This window comes from Grammomys surdaster, unplaced genomic scaffold (assembly GCF_004785775.1).
Source record: "Grammomys surdaster isolate TR1022 unplaced genomic scaffold, NIH_TR_1.0 126121, whole genome shotgun sequence".
NCBI classification, from domain to species: domain Eukaryota; kingdom Metazoa; phylum Chordata; class Mammalia; order Rodentia; family Muridae; genus Grammomys; species Grammomys surdaster.
The window spans coordinates 1502533-1508101 of NW_021620929.1; positions in this window are offsets into that span (position 1 = coordinate 1502533).

The window sequence follows — 5569 nt, forward strand, 5'->3', positions numbered from 1 at the left end:
GAGGCTGGCGAGATGGCTGAGTGGTTAAGACAATGCTGTTCCTCTAGAGGACCTGGGCTTGGTCCCCAGCACCCATGTGGTGGTTCACAACCACTTGTAACTCTAGCCCCAGGGGATCTGATGCTATCTTCTGGCCACCAAGGTAGTACATAAATATATGCAGGCAAAATACCCACACACATAAAAATGTTTTCGAAAGTCAAAAATGAAACATTTGTGTGTGTGTGTGTGTGTGTGTGTGTGTGTGTGTGTATACCACATGTATGTAGGTGTTTGAAAGGGCACAAAAGGCTATTGGATTTCCTGAGCCGGGTTATGAGCAGTTGCGAACTGACACTTGAGTCCTCTGAGAGAGCAGAAATCCCTTTTAATTGAGACCCACACCATCTCTCTAGTTCTCCCCACAAGTCTTTAAATAGATTACATTTTTGCTAAAGAATGTGTTGTAAAAGTTAAAAAAAAAGCATTTGGAATTATTTAAAGGCACAGTGTTTTCAATGAGAATGGCTCCCATAGGCTCACGTTTGAATACTTGTTCCCCAGTTGGCAGAACTGTTTGGGAAGGATTAGAAGCTGTTGAAAGAGGTGTGTTACGGGTGGGCTTTCAGGCTTCACAAGCTTCTCACTATCCCTAGTGTGCTGCTTCCTGTTTGTGGGTCAGATGCAAGCTCTCACCTGCTGCTCTGGCACCATGCCTGTCTGTCTGCTGCCACGCTTCCTGCCAGTGACGGTGATGGACTCTTCTCTCTCTGGAACTCAATATACCCTCCCCTCCATAAGTTGCCTTGGTCGTGATGTCTTATGATAGGGATAGAAAAGTAACTACTACAGATGTTACTCTGCTCTTTCTCTTTCAAGTCTCTTCTAGAGAGACAATTTTATTTATTTATTTATTTATTTACTTATTTATTTATCTACTTATTTTCAAGACAGGGTTTCTCTGTGTAGCCCGGGCTGTCCTGGAACTCACTCTGTAGACCAGGCTGGCCTCAAACTCAGAAATCCACCTGCCTCTGCCTCCCAAGTGCTGGGATTAAAGGTGTGCGCCACCACTGCCCGGCTTGAGAGACAATTTTAAACAGAACAGATCAGTTATTAAAATGTGGCCTAGGAGGGACAGCTTCTATTTACCTATGCTCTCCCCTCATCTGTACTAACTGTGTACTACCACACCTTTGTTTATTCATTCATTCATTCATTCATTCATTCATTCTTGGCTTCATTGAGACAGGGTTTCTCGGTGTGGCCCTGGCTGTTCTGGAACTTGTTCTGTATGCTAGGTTGACCTTGAACTCAGAGATCCACCTGCCTCCTGAGTGCTGGGATGAAGAGCATGTGCCACCACCACTCAGCTGACATCGTCTCCATAAGCCTTTGGTCTAGGACAGCAATGCTGTTTCCAGCTGTTCCATGACAAAAATTTCCTTTATGTAGTACTTCAGGTCATTTTCTTTTTAAAATTCATTTTCTTTTTAAAATTCTGGATTTTCTACAACTTCATCCACTTAAGTAGAAAGCTTTTAGAAGACATGTAGCATGGAAAAAATGCTTGCGGCTTAAGTTTTCATTTATACTGTAAATACATCTGTTCTCAAATATCTGTGTGAGTTATAGTCATTTAAAAATGCCTGGATCTAACGAAGCATTGACTTTTTTAAAGGAAGACTTGTTTTTATATATATGGGTGCTTGCCTACATACATGTACATACATGCATCATATGCATGCCTGCTGCCTGTGGAGTGGGAAGGACATCAGATCCCCTGGAACTAGAGCTACAGAAGTTGTGAGGCACCAGGTGGGTGCTGGAAACCACATTTGGGTGCTCTGTAGAGCAGCAGTGTTCTTAACTGCTGAGCCATGTCTCCAGCCCCAGCACTGACGCTTATGTTCAGGAAAATAAAATCCAATCAGTTTTCAGGGTCTCAACAATAATTTCAAACAGTTTCAGAAGCTAGGTGTGGTAGCCATGTCTAAAACCTCAGCACTCAGGGAGCTAAGACAGGATGGACAGGGGTCCATCCATAGCAACTGAAAGGCTTTTCTAAATGATACTAGAATCCCTGAGGTGAGGTAGTAGAATCTGCAAGCCAGGAAGGGTGCGGTCCAACCACTCATGATATGATCTCAGTGCTTAGGCCAGGCACAGGTGCCTTTTATTGACTTTTCTGGAGCCCTCTAAGTCAAATGACCTATCAAAAGGGAAATCTAGGTAGGAATTAAAAAAGAAAATCCAGTTGGCTATCTCTCTGGGCCCTCCTATTCTAACAGGAAAGTACTAGCAGCATGCTCTGAGGATTTGGACATTTACTGGGCAAATATCCTGTGTGTATTATTACACTTTACAGGTTAGTATCACCATCTCAACTTCATTTGGTAATAGCTTTGCATAATAGAAAAGGAGGGAAGAAGCTGGGTGTGTTGGCTCACACCTGTAATCCCACCTTTTAGGACAGAGTTCAAAGGTCAGCTTGACCCTTTCACATTGACAAAGAACCATGAGGTGAGTGGAGGGCAGCCCTGGCAGGCACCCCGGCATGCTAAACAGACAGGCGAAATTAAAATGTCTTAAATGAAGAAACTGGAGCTCAAGAATAAACTGACTTCCTGGGCGAAAACACCTTCCAAAGTTTCCCCTCCAACTGAATAGATGTCATTACCCCTTTATTTCAAAGCCACTAACATGGCTGAGTGACAAGAACAGCATCTGCCCTTTCAAAGCTTACAAGCAATCTTTCTGAGAAGTCTTCCATCTCCAGTTTGGCTAAATTCCTTTCTTCACCTCTCATGCTCTCCTGCTTCACACTGGTGCTATGAGGCCTCAGAGAAGAAAAGTCACAGAAAGGCGGAGAGACAACACTGTAGGTACAGGACTTTCTTGTCCCTTGAGGGTTCTGGAGCAAGACAGTCCCTACCTCAGAATCAATACCTGGCTGGCCCAGTACAGCTCCGGACTCCTCCACACGCACACCACTGACACTGTTGTGGGCAGAGGTAATAACATGGCAACCATCCTCACAGATGACTGCAGGAAGCAACCCCACCAAATTGGAAACGAGATCACAAGCAAACCAGAAGTGTAATCCAGACCACTTCCTGATGAGTAATTTAACTAGAACAAGGGAGAAGCGTAAAAGGAAGTCAGTAAAGACAACCCTCAGCCATAGGTCAGCTGGGGCTGTGAGTGTCTCCAACTATGGCTGCCGTTAAGCCAGTCAGCCATGAGAAGCACCCCCAAAACTGCGCCCCACCCTCACTATAGGGCACGCCACAGCTAATGCTCTTCTCCACCTGGCCAAGTGCAGCTATCCCTGCAGGATCAAGTGTGATGCAGCTTCAAGAACCCTACCTCGAAGGCACGGAAAGGGACTCAGTGGAGGGTAGCCTCGGCAACACAAGGACACTGTGTCTTTTGCAGCAAACAATTGGGCAGATGCTTCGGTCTGCTGGAGAGGGGGACACACAGTGGGAAATAGAAGGTTCTGGATGGATTATCAGTGAGTGGGCTGCAAGGCTTCTCAGGGAATCCGTGGGCACACGGCTATGGCAGCTAACACTTCTGAGTGCTTAGAGCTGAAGCCCGAAGAGCCCTGTGTACCTGCTGTCACTTTCTTCATGACAAAGAATCATTAAAGGTCACATTTGCTCAAGGGGGAGACAGTGTGGTGATCTGTCATGACAGATTCCTTTCCAAACCAGATATCCAGAACAGGCTACTGGCCAGTCTGAGCGAGGCAGAGGTGGGTGGCCAGGGACAAAGTACTTTAGGGTGGAAATTCTAAAGCATAGATCCTGGGGCTGGAGAGATGGCTCGGCAGTTAAGAACACACTTGGTCCTCTTGTAAGAGGACCCTGGTTTGGTTCCAAGCACACACATGGCTGCTCACAACTATCTGTAAGTCCTGTTCTAGGAGATCAAATGCCCTCTTCTAAGGGTACTAGGCATACTCAGAGTGTACAAACATACATGAAGACAAATCACTCATGTACATTACCATGGCAACTTCAACCTCAAATCTTTCTTTAGTGTTTTGTAGATTCCATGAAACTAACTAAAGAGGTTCTTTGTGGGCCACTGAGATGACTCAGTGGGTAAAGGTGCTTGCTGCTAAGCCTGACAACCCAGGGTTCAATCCCTGTAACTGACACTGTGGAAAGAGTGGGAACACCAACTTCTGCAAGTGACCTCCACATGCATATCAAGGCATTTCCTTCCACCCCCCCCAAATAAATACATGTAGTAAAAACACTTTTACATTTATAATATTTATAAATACTTAAGTATAAAAAATAGGCTTCTTGGTTGGAAATACAAAGCATGGAGGTACCTAACTCTAAAAGAACTCTGTGTGTGTGTGCGTGTGTGTGTGTGTGTGTGTTGGGGGGGGACACAAGAGGGTGGACTCAGAGGAAACCAGGCCTTTGCACATGCTAGGCCCTCTACCTGAGCTACAATCCCCAGGCAAACTTGTAGACAAACTTTTAAGTTCAGTGACAGTAAAGGGCTCTGACTATATCTCAGGGCCAGAGCACTCACCTATGTGAGTCACCTCACACCTCATACCTCACACCACACACATGTGTGAGGCCCTAGCTTCAAGCCCTGGTATGCAGACAGGGTAGAAAGCAGGGTGGAGTCAAAGCTGAAATACAGAAACGAAAGCAGAAGACAGCTGGAGGGCGAGGCGGGAGGATCATAAGATTGAGGTCAGCCTAGTGAGTCCCTGTCCAGCCTGAACTCAGACTCTGTGTCAGTGTAAGGGAGCAAGGCAGACACTTCAACTTGAAACTCTCTTTGGTCCTATGAGCAGAAGCCACGAGTCCAGACAGTCCAGGATGACCAGAAAAGCACACACTGCAAAACAGGAAATAGCTCTTGGCTAGCTGTCAGAGAACTGCGAGCTGATGAAAATTCAATCTATTTTAATTTTGAGTTTCTGAAAACCCGGTATGTTCAAGACCCTTGTTCAATCCAGCACGGCAAAACAAAACTAACACATCCTTAACTTAGCAAATTAAGATGTCTGCTATTAAAACATCCTCAACCCAAGCCTTTTATCAGTCTAGATCTCTTTTATCCGATTTCTGGGAATGGGACAACCGTACCCAAGCCATTTTTACCATCTTGTCCCTGTGGCTGGACATTGCCCTCAACTGTGTTACCTGGGCTGGCTGCCAAGTCCTGAGCTCAAGTGGCCCTCTTATCTCAGCCCAAGGAGCAGGGACTAAGTGGTATGTACCTGCCTCTCACCAAAGGTCAAGCATGACGTCATCCGACAGCTCTATGCATATGAACAATCTCTCCCCAAACAACCCGTGAGCTCATGAGCATGCAGGGAACCTGTTTCCAACATCTTTGCTTCCTCCAATGCCTTGCCTGCAGTAGGCACTCAAACAGTTACTGAATGAATGATCAAGAAAAGTACTTACCAGTCTCTTCACGTCTCAAACTATGGGGCCCGGATGGATTATACATCCAACCTAAGGTTAGACACAACCTCATTTCGGAAAGGCATTATCTAGAGACATAGGCGCTTAGAAAATTGAGCTTTTTAAACACTGGAGCCAGA